Source organism: Ixodes scapularis, unplaced genomic scaffold (genome assembly GCF_016920785.2).
Source record: "Ixodes scapularis isolate PalLabHiFi unplaced genomic scaffold, ASM1692078v2 PGA_scaffold0__279_contigs__length_252992795, whole genome shotgun sequence".
NCBI classification, from domain to species: Eukaryota; Metazoa; Arthropoda; class Arachnida; order Ixodida; family Ixodidae; genus Ixodes; species Ixodes scapularis.
Genome location: NW_024609835.1, coordinates 181,373,325 through 181,388,252, shown reverse-complemented (window position 1 = coordinate 181,388,252; position 14,928 = coordinate 181,373,325). Strand labels below are relative to the sequence as shown.

At 43.1% G+C, this 14,928-nt stretch overlaps 1 non-coding gene across 1 annotated transcript in view; it reads left to right on the top strand.

Annotated features, from left to right (window-relative positions):
• The window catches only part of LOC120843220, a 39,448-nt gene that overhangs the window by 9,699 nt on the left and 14,821 nt on the right, over positions 1-14,928 (top strand). The window lies entirely within an intron of this gene.

The following is a 14,928-nucleotide window of genomic DNA, read 5'->3' as shown; positions in this document are numbered from 1 at the left end:
ACTTCTATGAGAAGCATATATAGCATTTGTTTTACAATTAGGGTAAACAAATGCTGTATACACCTATTTATTATTGTGCGAATCCAATAAAAAAAGCTTTTTACGCACAGAAGCTGCACCACTGTTAAATAATTTTAGGCTTTAATAGGCGTTTGTAAGAAAAAATACAGGTTTCATTGTCACACTGTGAATCGCGCAGCCTACCCCATTCAAAACGATGGGAGAGAGGTGGGAGGGGGGGGGGGGGGGCTTTGTGCGCGGTTTCGTAGCCGGAAAGACAGCTAGAGCTTCTGGTGCTCTCCCATAAGAGGGGCGTGCGATTCACAGGTCTCCCCTCTGTTCAAGATGGTCCTGCTAGGGTCAACGTTGTTAGATTAGCTCAGTTAAGGAACTGATCATAAACTGCATGCACTAGCAATACCCCCCCCCCCTACCCTCACTCACAACGACTCTCCTCTCGTTGTTCTATGCGCCGGACGGCTGCTTTGGTACATGCAGTTTATTCTATGAAATACATATGTTTCGAAGCGCAGCGTCTAGATGGCGTTCCAACATACTCTGTAGAACACACATTTCGTAAACAAAAATCTAAATGGCGCTTCGAACGACGGGAGGCGGACTGAAGTGAGTGAGGGGGAGGGGGGGGATACCCCATGCCGCGGGAGTTCCACAACTGAGGTAGTCTAGTAACGTTGACTAGGGTCACGAGTGACGTCACGAGGGAGGAGGGAGGGAAGGGGGAGGAGGAGGGGAGGAGAATTAGACGAGGAGAAGGGGGAGAGAGAGGGAGAGGAGGGGAGAAAGGGGACTGAGGAGAGGAAGGGGCGTACCCTCCTCTCCGTAACCTCCCCTGCTCCTTCTCAAGAGCTGCGCTTAAATTCTGCATTACAGGGAATGGTAAACGTCTTTCATTTTTTTACAGCTTCTCTTCGACATCATTATTGTGTCAAGTGCACTATAGAAGGCTCTGATAATTTCTAGTAGATGTAAAGCAACACCCACTATACAAAAACAGATTAGCTACACTTCGTCTCACCCTACGATGAACTAAAGGCAGAAGCTACGAACTGCCAGATCCAATCACGAGCCACTTCGACATTGCGTGGTATTTCGCTTCGATGTACGTATCGGTGCCCGCGGCTCGGATCACTGATGGGAACGGGCGGACAGTGGTTCGGATCGAGCAATGAGTGACTCAACGATTTTACATTGCAAAGGAAGCCACGACGTACTGGCTCTTTGCAGCGTCGAGGCTATAAAAATGACGCAGCGTTTTTGGATACGGTGCATTATTCGTCCAAAGCTAACCAATGCTACGCGTGTCATAGTTTAGCGTGGAACGTGATTGGACCTGGCGGCCGGTGGCTTTGGCCTTTAGTCCATCGCAGGATGAGATGAAGTATAGTTGCGCTGGCGCCACATTGGCTCTGCCGGCAAAAATAATTGTCGCTTAACATTCTCCAAGAAAAGAAAAAAAAGGCGCCGTCAACACTGAAGTTTTAGTGAGAGTGCGTGATGGACAGGACAAAGCTAGAAGCAGACAGACGTTCTGCAACGGTGCTAAAGCTGATGGAGAATGACAAGCAAAAGAAGACGTGGATTTGATGGATGTACACGTGAAGACGAAAAAGCGCGAAAAAGTCATGAGTGATAGCTAGTGACTGTGCCATAATTAACCGTCATTTTAACCCGCAGCGATCTGGTCGCAGTCCTTGATGTCCCGGAATATCTCGTGCCAAAACCCGGGATCATCCAGGCGCCTGACAAAATAGAAGTGACAGACTTACCTGACATGAAAAGCAACTAACGGAACAATAGAGACAACCACTCAACCTCCGAACATGGACCGACTGAAAAGAAAGGAAACCGTCGTCCAGGTAGTGGTGACCAGAACCGCCAACGATTTGTCAGCGCCGCTAGCTTCCTCGGACGCAACCGTTGGTGAACTGACAGAAAATGTGAATGTCCTTAAAATGAAAAAAAAAAAAATTCAGCTGAAAGAAGTAGACAGAAATTGAAGATGGTGTTGCCATTGATCACCTTGAAGAAGAGTTGGAAGGCATGTAGACGTATGGGATGTCTATCTACTGTTCGAAAACAAGAGCTATACTTAGGATCCAGCACTGGAGACCCATAATATCGCACTGCATATTATGGGCAGGTCCCAACATCAAGACCAAACTCATCAAAGGTCAAGGGTTATAGCGGTCAAGTTTCCAATGTTTGAAATCAAGAGGTTTGAGGGGAGTGTTCAACACTGAAAACCTTTCTGGGATCAGCTCAAAGAATCAATACTTAAGAATTCTGATATTTGAACCGTTGAGCACTTAGATATCTAACAACATACTTATCAGGGAAAACAGACAGCAGCATCCGAATATTGTCGATAAATGAGAACAATTCTGACATCGCTGTGTGCCTTTTAAAGGGCATGTTTGGCAGCCTCAATTGATCATTGACAACCACATGACGCACTTGTTGAATCTTAGACACGTCATGGCACCAAGCGATGCCGTGGCTTTGAGAAAGATATATGACGACGTCACCGTAAATGTACGCAGTTTACAGGCACTCGGCGTGAAGGTCGAAGAGTACAGCGTTCTGCTTCATGCTGCCATACAAAAGTGACTTCCAAGTGACCTCATTCTTCGTTACTGCCAGCAAAAGGCCACCGACATCCTTTACTACCTCGGACAATCTGAAAATGTGACTGAAATTTTTGAAGCGTGCTGTGGAAAATAGAGAGCGTGGTCTTGATCTAAGAAGCAATAAAGCTCCCGATATAAAGGTGAAGGAGGCATGCGAAGAATACTTAACCGCGCAAACATTATGTCACTCTATCTGCAGCAGTGCTGGCCACCAGAATGGACAGTCAAAATGATGAGGTTTGTTCTGCGGCACACGGGGGCACTCAATTGACCAATGCGACATATGGTTACATCAGCGAAAAAATGGAAATACTGAAAAAAAGGTGGCTGATCTTTCAGATGCTGCACGGGATTGTCGCAACACATTGTCGCAACACTTCAAACACCAAAGGAACTTCAGTTCTAGCGGTGTTTTACCTGTAAACTTTTTAGGCGTTTGCTCTGCGTATTTTTTTTTCTTTTTCTTCTATTTATTTTTTTTTTATTTAGTTTTTTTTTTGGTGTATAGACAGTTTTTTTTACCTGGCAAGTATTTTGTTTATGGCTGAAGTTAAAATAATTTTTATTTCGATTTCTAAAACTAAATATGCTCTTCGTAGCAGCAGTGACTTAATGTTTTTTTCTTTCCTTTATTCGTTTTCACTTCCACCTTGTCGTTCTATAGATGATCTATTAAATTTGACACTTGTAAGTAAGCGCTCTGTCCTGTCCCCTCCTTCTCTTCTTAGTCCTTTGCGCTTTTAAAACCACCGTCTAGGTATTCAACCAACTAGCCCCCCAATTAAATCTGATGCAATTTCTTTCTTCTGCAATGGGCCCTTTTTCTTGTATTTCCCCTGTGGACTCTATTTCTATTTACATCAGTGTGATCGCCAACACAACCTGCAAAGCAAGATTCTATTCTGCCGCCATCAGACATGGTGCGGTTCCATCGGACTTGGTTGGGTTGTTTGGCTTTGCAAGACCTTCTCAACATCATGCAAAAAGAATATGCAAGATCGTCCGCTCCGAGACGTGGAGGCAGGTCCGATACTTCAGAACTTGCCTCTGGGTTTTTGCGGGTTGTGGAGACCCCGGTGGCGGCCAAGGACGAAGGTACAAAGCCTTCCTTGACAGAGCAAGTAACGAGACGGAATTCCTATGGTCTTCATACATTCCGCATATAAAAAGTCTCCGTGCCCAAAATAACCAACGCAAGGAAGAATACGTAATCTTGTTGGGGGATGTTACAATAGCTGCAGATATAGGCAAGATACTCGAAAAAGGTTCAAAGTTTTGCACACCACCAAAAATGCAGGGCGTACAGCTGGTGTCTAAGATACACGACATAGCGTCTAAGGCCCAAGAAGCTCATAGAATTCGATGTGTGGACGATTGTGTTGACGTGCTGCTACAGACTGGTCACGTTAATGACAAGAATATGAGAATTCCTACTAGTGTCAATTATTTGAAAACGAATGACCTAAGACTTCTAGTTTCTAATAAAGAAAAAGGTTTCGTTGTCCTTCCTAGGTCACTCCACTTCGAAAAAGCAGGGCGGGCAATAGAAAAAAGCTTTAAACAGTTGCATGATTTCAAAACCAAGAGTGTGAAGGCAAAGGCGCTTCAACTGTACCACAGACTTGAGTTGGAGCAATCAAGAAAGAAAATCACGGCTACAAAAAAGGACCATTTGAATATGTTCTTCACAGCAAAAACACGCAAGGACGAATGTCCTTTTCGAGTTGTGGTCACTGAGAAAGGGTCTTGGCAGGGTTTAATGTCACGGTTCCTCTTAAGCCATTGGTCGAATCTCCAGCTGAATGACCCATTTCTAATAACAAACTCAGAGGAACTTATTAGGTATCTGCAACTAAATGCAATGACAGTGCGCTTTGGGTTCTCACTTGATGTGGAGGATCTACTTTACTCAATGCCACACAACAGATTATTTTCAGCAGTAAGTGAATGTATTGAAGCCAAGGGAACTATTTCATTTCAAAACAAGTGCGGCATTCCGGTAGAGTCCTTCTTAGAACTTTTAAAGTTCTACCTTTCTGCTACAGTCGTCACTTTTCAAGGCAATTCTTCCCTACAAAAGAAAGGTATCTGTATAGGCTCTTGTGTGGCACCTATATTATGTGATATTTACTGGTCCCAATGTGATCGGGCAATCGACATTACACTTTCCAACATCCATGTATCTCATATTTTTCGATATGTTGATGATTACCTCGTTCTCCTCCAACATCGCCCATGTGAGAATGAGACGTAAATATTCGACATCATCCGACCTAACTTTTTAGAAAATGGTCAGGGTCTCAAGTTCACCCGAGAGTCGCCAGTGAACTGCATACTTCAACTTGTAGATCTAAGAATAGTGTTCTCTGACAACCACGCTTGCTGGATGTGTTCCCCTCGATCGAAGAAAGGTCGTTTTCAGTATGATGCGGCTCATTCCAAAATTATTAAAAGAGGAATTGCAAAAAATTGCCTGAATACAGCTCTTAAAAAATCTTGCGTACACTCAGCGGGGGAAAGCTTCGATGCTCAAGTACAAAGACTGAAAGCGTCTGGATATCCGAGTTCGATAATATATGACGTCGCCAAATCCTTGATGACCTCAAATAAAAAACGTGACACTGAAAAGCACAAGAAACACCGACCGACTGTTCTGTCATATATACACCGCTTGTCCCACAACTTGAAGAGAACAGCCGCGAAGTTTCAAGTCCAAGTCGTGCTTTCAGCTCCGGGCAAACTAAAAAGGCTCTGCCCTAAGATCAATTGCCAACAGCATCAACAGGCACAGTGCAGTCTAAACCATCGACTCAAGTATGGAGACTGTCAAAGTGGAGTGGTATATCAAATACCATTTACTTGCGGCAAAGTCTATGTAGGTCAGTCGGAACGATGTATCAATATGAGATTTAGAGAGCATGCCCAAACGTTGAAATCAGCACCATCGGGAAATCTTGCGGTGCATGTCAGAGACTGCAAATGCACACCAACATTCAACCAGACTAAAGTTCTGAAGCGGTTCCGTGATAAAAACACTAGAGAACTCAACGAGGCTCAAGTCATCCTCACCAGTGGCGACAGGTGTATAAGCGCGACATCAGTTACCCTAACACAAAAAGAACTTGAGTTCCTTCGGTGCTTCCCCTGAAGACTTGAAACACCAAAGGAATTTCAGTTCTAGCGGTGTTTTACCTGAAGACTTTCTAGGCGTTTGCTCTGCGTATTTTTTTCCTTTTTTCTTTTTCTTCCATTTATTTTTTTATTTATTTATTCTTTTTGGTGTATAGACAGTTTTTTTTTTTACGTGGCAAGTACATTGTTTATTTCTGAAGTTAAAATAATTTTTATTTTGAATTCTAAAACTAAATATGCTCTTCGTAGCAGCAGTGACTTATTTATCTTCTTTTCTTCTTTTTCACTTCCACCTTGTCGTTATCTAGATGATCTATTAAATTTGTCAGTTGTAAGTGCTCTGTCCTGTCTCCTCCTTCTTTACTTAATCCTTTGCGCTTTTAAAACCACCCTCTAGATGTTCAACCAGCTAGCCCCCCAATTAATTATGAAGAGAATACTGCCATTGCGCAATTGTTAAAAACCATATTTGTTTTTTTAGATTACTCGAGAAAGGTGTCCTTTACTGAAACTATAAATTTTTTAATTTTTTTTTTTATTCTGCTAGGTTTTTATATTCATGCTGCAAAACTTCTACAATTGACAAGTTCGTGCTTTTCCTTATATATCCAATTAGGACGACCCATACACAACGCAGTGCCATAAATGCTTGCTTGTTCCTGGATCGCCAGCAAATAAATAAACAAACTTGTTCTGGTCGATGCACAAAAAACAAAAATGCCGTTCTGAATTCATGGACTTCCTTGTGTCGTGATTCACTTCGGTTACAAGTATGTTGCTTTGATCTCGTCAATATGCCACGTAAATCATATGATATCTGAGTTACATAAATATTATCTACAAGTACAAAATATTTGTACATGCAATAATTTCTCCACATAGTTGCTAAAACGACCTCTTCTAAAGCTGTTTAACGCGGGTATTAGTGCTGCGAGCACTTTTCAAAAGCACCTTTTTCTATATCCAATGTACACGCTTCAAAAGTCAAGAATGTTTCATGCGACAGCTCCCTATTTTATGAACGGAAATGCGTATTAAGCAAAATAAAAGTGCTCAAAGGGTGGCGCCTGTTTCTGTAAAACAACGCTTACAGCCACAGGGAAATTTATATTTTAGTTTAGGAATTAGGTTAAAGAAACTTTCTGCAAGGTAAGTACCGTGTTCGCTCAATCCGGGGCAACTGGTCCGGATTAAGCCTTTGCTCTAGATCAGCGAAAATGGATGGAATTGATGTTCGAAATTCCGCATCTGCCGCATTTGCCTGATGTGGAATCCTCGAATTTCTGCTTGTTCACGAAACTGCAAACATTCCTGGTTCGAAAGAGCTTTCGGACAAACCAAGAGGTGAATGAGGTTTTCAACGGATAATTTTGGAGCCATCGAAGGAAATCACTACGCGGAGGCAATTGAGAAGCTGGAGAAAAGCCCAGCCTGTTGAACCCCGAGGAGATTGTTTGATAAAATAAGATATAGCGTGAATCAGATTTATTTTGATTTCATGGTCCTTTCGAAAACTCTTCAACCTACCTTTGAACAGAATAAAACCAAAAAAGAAAAACAGCACTTTTTTTTTTAAAGGTGTTGTTGTTCGGCACTTTGCGTTTACATAATAAATATATAGTCACCACAAAATCGAATGTTTGAAGTCTGTGTTTCTTAAAATTGGTAAGTTCCAGATTGCCAGATTGTAAGAAAAAAAAAGCGTAAACGGAGGGTCTACGTTTTTTGTTTGTTTGTTTTTTCTAAAAATTTGGCAAGCTGGAACTTTAGTCAGCGGACTGCCGCAATATATTGTATCCTGCATTACAGGCTGTTAACAATAATTGCATTTGTTTAAAGGATTCTGCTTGATATCTGGGCACCTAAATTCTTCGACGAATTCCAAATACGTCATAGATGATTTTCAGGTCTCTCAGGTTTCGACGTATGCATCCTTCAGGCCAAATGGCCCAAGCAAGAGGGGCAAACTAATCTGGGAATAAACAATAGAAACCAAATATTCACCACTGGGTCACGAGCTCAAACGATCTGAGCACCCCGAAAAGTATACATAACCATGCGCAATACATGAGCACGGAGCTCTAAGTACCCGTAATCAGAACAAAAAAGGAAGAAAAAGTGACCACATCAGCACCAACGCGCATAATTTATGTGCTAACGTATATATAATGAGTTTTCATATTATTATGCACTTATTTAATTTTGAGCTATACAGATTGTACACGGGGGAGAAATGTTAACGAGATACAATGATGTCTCGTTAATACGGAAACCTTTGTTTCCGTAAAAAATCGTTCATAATTTGAGTTGTCCATAATAACGTGACAAAAATGCATGCAGTTCCACAGTTTGTCCCCGAAAGTGATGTCCATATTAACGGGGTTCATATTAACAAGACATGACTGTATTTACTTTAGTTTATGCAGATTTTTTTTTTTAAATACGGTTAGGCAATATATTATAGGAAAAGACTTCCATCTCAATAGTGGTTTATTCTGATAACGAACGTACAATGCGTAGATTTATAAAGTTGTCCCCCGGGGTAAAGATAGGGGTGAAGGAATATTCATCAAAATGTGCTGTTTGCTTTTTATCTGACTCGTTAAAAACGGAAGAGATAGCTGTGTCATAAAACTCTACGCCGTAAACAAGGGCTATATTTTAAGGTAATTGTGTAGTACCTATTAAAATGCAGAATAATGCCTGTCGAAAACAGCAACGTTCGCTGCAGTGAGTCTCAATTGACATATTTTATCTATGTCATCCTTGGGGAAGAACAGGGTAGACATTTATGTTGATGCCTTTATATTGTCGCGAATCATTAAAAACGCCAATTTCACAATTCTACTCTGTTGGGAGTGTTTAAGTTACGCGAATCCAGGGAATTTCGTACGTGCCAAGCATAAACGAATATATGATGAGAAAAATTACTCCGCAAACCAGCCGTCTCATTTTCCGCGATATACATTGGTTATTTTTCCCTAGCTTATAAGCATTCACGTTATAATTGCTTGACTAGATTTGAATAAATATATTCTGCACACAACAAGAGACCCGAAGAACGCCCAAAATGGTAGTATGCATAATACATTTTCGTTATTCCGACAAAATAGTATAAAATGAAGAGACGACCGCACATTTCTGAACTTCTTTACCCAACGACGAGGTAAGGATTTTAGAGTCTAGAAATTGTTTTTTTCTAAATAACGAGTGAGCCGTATATGGTAGCTACAGCGTTTACACACAGAAACCCAAACACACACACACATTGTTGTACGTGTTGTTTTTGTTTTTATGTAAAATTTGCCGCTAACGAAAATGTTAACTTTTCTGTTCCTACATTAACTGATTCCGTAAGAAGAAAAAAGAAAGGCAAACACCACTTTCAGATTCAACTTTTTCTAGCTACATCGGCTTCGCTATGCTGTTGACTAATTGTAATACGGCAAAGCAGGTCCATGACTCAAGAGTCTACGAGACAAACTGGCTCTTGAGAAGTATGCCAATTAAAAATTCCACTTCAAAAGTGTAAAGCCGCAAGGTAAATCCCTGAACTCTAAACTCGAAACACGAGGCTATGAACCTTTCGAAGGTGTGGCGAAATTTTTAAATAAAAGAAAACATTGTTAGAAAGCAGTAGCTAAAAAAATAATGTTATTGGCATGTCGCTTGTGTCACCTTTGCTGTGCAACGTCTGGGATCCTATAGAGTATAACTGTAAGCCAGTCATTCGCACTGTTATTCTTTCTCGAATGTTCCTGATGAAACTTTACTGACCATTAGACTTTTTGTACTATAGGGCGTTTTCAAATAAGATCGAACAACCATGTCCGGTAAACAGTTTGAATTTTGATTAAAAAATAAATTTTGCTTGCTCCATGCCCAGAAGGATGGAACCAATCCTTGTTTTGGAAAAAAAATGTTTGCGAAAACAATTTGTAAGTACCCTCTGTCACCTGCGCGTTTTGCGTGTCTCGCAATGTTGGCAATTTGGGCGGCTTACCCCACAAACGTTTCTGGCTACGGGACAAAAAATATTTACTGACAAATTAGGCATAAGACGGATTGACGAAAAGTATTAATCACCGAGTATTAGGGTTCTTATCTTGAGAAACAAATTCACAAACACGGCAAATTGCCCCCTAACGCTCTGGATTAAATATTTTTCTCCGTAGCTATAAACGCAGAAGTTTATACAGGGCAATACACTGTCTTTGCCAGTGTATTGCCCTGTATATAGTTCATCTTTGTATGAAATATTGTTGTCCTGGATAGTCTGAAAAATTAGAATTGTTCCCACAGAGGCATTTAAATAAATATGCATGATTTCGAAAATCATTTAAAAAGGCCATCTTTATTATTCATTAAACTCTCCATAATTAATGTTTCAATCTATGTACAACGTAATCTGCAAAAACATAATGCAACGTTTGTGAGGCTTTGTAGTTATAACGCGAAAAATATGGCCGAATTTTTTTTACGATTTGCGTCAAACCGTGACTTTGGAGTTTACAAAAGAGAAACTGTTTTTGCCTGAGGTTTAATATTTTTCTGTGCAGAGGCTGTACATGAAATAAAAGGGGGTAAACATGTATTATGGATTACAAAGCAATTCACAGCTTTATGAATCCAGATCTTAAAAGACTGAAAATTCAAATTTTTAACATGATTTTGACGCATTGTTTCAATATTCCCATAAATAGTTATTAAAATTGAAAACGACAACCTTTCTAAAAAATACACTGAAATGAAGACATGTTACGGATTTTCCAGTAAGTAGAAAATCTGTTTAAAAAGAAGATAAGCTTAGTTTTTTTTTTATACTTTTCACAGATCTGGTCTCATAATCTGTCCTATCAGGCTCCTCAAATGCTTTGCAATATTTTTCTACCTTTGATTTCACCGAGCGCTAAATATACAGAATTGCCGCAACGGGAGTAGAGAAAAATAAGACGTCGCCGATTTCAAACAAGGGCAAGAAAGGGGTCGGAAAATGTAGGAAGTCTGTGAAGAGAAAGCACTCTGACAGGAGTTCGTGAAAAATAAGAATTCATAAAAAGGCTTATAGGTGAGTTTGAAGCAGAAGTCAATAATTTAAATACAGGTTTCTCGGATCAGTGAATTTCGGAGCCTACCCTTCGTACGGAGACTGGGCTGCTGACCACCAGGTTTACCTAGTGATAAGAAAGAACACATGTTTAAAGTGGTACAATTGAAACGAGTTTAATGAAACAAGGGCCTGTGCGCACGTTCGGCGCTTTCCGCGTGCATTCTTTCTGCCAAACGCTGACCTGAGTCGGTCACGGCGCTCTCCTGGCCCTCCGAAGAGGAACATTTTGTTCCCGTTTTGCCTGTACCGATCACTGTTCGTTTATGTTCAGTGGCACCGCAAGCTCCCGACCTCGATCTGCTTTTCGCAGCCATAGGAGACTTCACCTTCAAAGATATATCTTTTCTACGTCTACTGTTCTTGCTAAAGCAGCTGCCCCTTACAATGCCAAATATGACAGGACTGAATTTCACGTACAACAGAAACAGAGTCACACTCCTTTGTTTTCCTGTCCCTGAACGCTTTGACGTCAGCTTTCGGGAAATGGACTAGTTTCACGTTTAGTCATCAGTGGAGCAACCGTCTCTGACGGCGACTTGATCACCGACGTGTTGGGCCGTCGGAGGTTGTACAACTTTGCCAGGTGCTTGACAGGACCCCCGTTTTATCGCAAGCACGGTTGCCATGTCCAGTGGTGGAAAAAAATACACTTCGCTGGCGTGTACTTGTTGCTCTGCAGCTCGTGTAGTTGGTTGTTGTTCTTAAAGTGGCAAGCTGCACCATCACTCACGTAGGTCACATGAGCATACCCAAATTGGATTTCACTGTTCTCCAAACCGTTGTCATATAAATTAAGTTACCAACAATCTCAATCAATCGCAATTTTTATTTTGTTACGTTGTGCGGTTTCCTACGGCGGCGTATCTATTGGCGCCCACAGGCGGCGTAGGTTCAGGATCCGCGGCGTCCTACCTCCTATATCATCTTCCCGCCAATGTTTGCAGGCTGATCTGTGTGCAAAGTCTCTCCGGTTGCTTTCTTTACGTCGCGTAGACGGAAACGCTACACGCCGGCTTTTGAAACAGACACCGCGAAATATGTTACAGGGTGGCGCCTCCAGTGGCGTACCAACTTGCTTTTGTCTGTAAGAGGGGGGGGGGCAAAGCAGCCCCCCCCCCCCCTTCCCCTTAATGACCGGGGCCCGTGTGCTTGGTATCCCTTTGCCACCGCCGGCCAGTGTTAGCCCTTCCCAGTGTCGGCTGTTCCAGGGGGGGGGGGGGGGGGGGGGGAGCGAGTAAGGAGGCAAAACATATGGTTTGCCTTCTTACTCTGGGAACTGGGGGAGGCAAGCGCTCTTTGCTCGCCCTCCCCCGTTTGGCACGCACTTGGGCGCCTCTCGATCGCTCCGGCCCATAGACATTTTTGGGTCGGTTGTATGAAAATGTATTAGGAATTTTCTCTTCAAAACTACCGTCCACCCTTGCGCTGTAAATTTGTCGTTTCCTGATCACACCGTTGCATTTATACTCATTTTAGTAATGAAATTGGGAACAACGCGTATGTGCAAGCCCCTTCTATGGCAATGGCGTTAGCGTCAATTCGATCAGATTTCTCATTTTACAACTTCGAAGCCAGACAAATACTGCATGATAATTTTGCAGAGACTGTTAGTATATATTATGAACGTCAATTTCTGAGAGTGTAGAGAATATTAAAGACGGCCTTTTTTTTAATGATTTTAAAAATGATGCCTAATTCGTTCATTTCCCCTGTATGAGCAATTCCTGTACATTTCTGCGCTAACCAAAACAACAATATTTAATGCAAAGAGGAGCTATATATAGGGCAACACGCTGGCTAAGTTCGAAAGCTTTAGCTTCTCTAGATACAGGAAAAAAATCTTTAATTCAGAGCGTAATTGCGCATTCTGCCGTGTTTGCGATTTTTTTTCTCAAAATAATGACCCTAATACTCGGTGATTAATACTTTTCGTCAATCCTTCCTGTGCCCAATTTGTCAATAAATAGTTCTAGAGTCGTAGCCAAAACAGGTTTTTCGGGGAAGCCGCCTGAAATACCAACATCGCGCGCTACGCAAAATGTGCACGTGACTGAGAGGGTGCTTACAAATGTTTTTCCCAAAGACAGTTTTTTTTTTCCAAAACAAGGATTGGTTTTATTCTTTCGGGCATGGAGCAACCAAAATATTTTTTTTATCAAATTAGAAATGATCATCGGACATGGTTTTTCCATCTTTTCTGATAACGCCCTATTGCTTTTATAATTTGAACGCTGGGTTTCGGTAACAAAATATGCCATCCCCAATTAATATACAATTTATAATATTGATGAATGAATGGTTCTCTACCAACGCGCTGGACCCAAAATGCAACGGTCACGACGTATTATACAGGGAGTGCGCGCCACTTCCAGCCGCCATGACAGGGGGATCGAAATACTTCCTGTTCTGTTATGTTTACCTCGTGTTTAAGAGCGTAGGCGGGGACTCTTGGTTCCCTAGCGAGGAGTTGCGTGAAAGATACGTTCTAGAAACGCTCCAGTGTCGTGCTTTTAAGTTGACCATGCGTACGGGCACGCCATTGCGCACAACGATGCCCATCGTTGCGCGCAAAAGGCACCAATGCCCACAAATGTATCACTATGGTACGACTTTTCAGGTCCCTTAAAGGGTAACACCACTCAATTCCAGAAATTTTGGGCTTATTTGCATTTCCATTTCCCAAACCACTACTAAACAGCTCTACGTCTCCGGATTCGCGAAATGTGGAATATTGCTTGTGTAATCTTAATTTAAACATCAGCAGACACCGAAACCAAAACTTCGGTTGCGTCAGGCAACATTGGTCTCGTGTCGTCAGAGTCATGGCCACGTCACGTCGAACCACGTGATCTTGTGACGCTCATGGGGGCGAGGTACAGCACACGTGACGCGGTCAGGCCACTTCGGATTGTGGAAAAAGTCACGGCCCGGTGGAGAGGAGGAATGGGAGAACACAAAAGAGGAGAGGGCAGCGGAGAAACTCGACATGGGTAACAAGTTGGGACTAGGGTCACTGTCGGTTACTAGTTGCGACGGGTCGGGGGAAGCGAGTCCGAGTGCAAAGACGCGCCGAGAAAAGTGCCAGGGAGAGCGCTAGAGATAGCGCGGGAAACAACGCACCAGAGAAGCACCGCGGAAAGGCCACCCGTTGGCGTCAGCGTCCCAGGCTCCCGAGCCCTGAGAAACCCGGATCGCCTCAACCGCAAGGCCATTCGCTAGCGTCAGCGCTTCAAGCCCCAGAACCCTCTGAGCCCGACCAGAGAAGCACAACGGCCACCCGCTGGCGTATGCGCCACAGGCCCCCGAACCCTCTGAGCCCTGTGGAGCTTGGATCTCCTCAATCGCAAGCCCCTCCGCTTGAGTCAGCGCTCCAAGCCCCTGAACCCTGTGAGCCCCGGTTCCAACTGGCCCACGCACCAGCACAGTGACGGAAAGCCCGGGACACCACCCATTCAGAACGCCACGGCCGTCGGTGAGCTGCGGGGGGCACCAGCACCGACTCCTATTATTAGTAAACAGTAAATATCGTTTTCGCCTCGTCTCTCCTCACTTCAGCGTGGGCCCACCACAGCGCGCCTATGCCTTCCCTACGGAGGTCGTCACAGCCTCCTCTGTGCGACGGCGGGCGAACTTATAGCAAAGCGCAAGTGTCGTCTGCTCCCCAATTTTCGCCAATGTACTTTGCTACAACATCGTGTGGAAACTTGTGAAAGACACCTCCCGGGCTGGTCAACTGATAATTCGAGCATGCAGCGACATAACATCGTGAGCCTATGGATCTTTCGACATTCATCGCAGCTAGGCATCGGAGATGCGGCCCGCGGCTGTACCAAACAAAACGTCCTTCTCAAGCTAGAGCAGCGGTGAGACAAAACAGAGAGCTCCCAGCTCTCCGCTCCGACAAGCGCGCAGTGCAGCGCAAACTAGCGCATCCGTATTACGGTGATCACGTGACGCCGTTGAGCCAAGACCGGGTGGAGAAACTCATGACGTCATCGTTAAATTTCGCTCTGAGAAGTAAAAAAGAACAAAACGTGA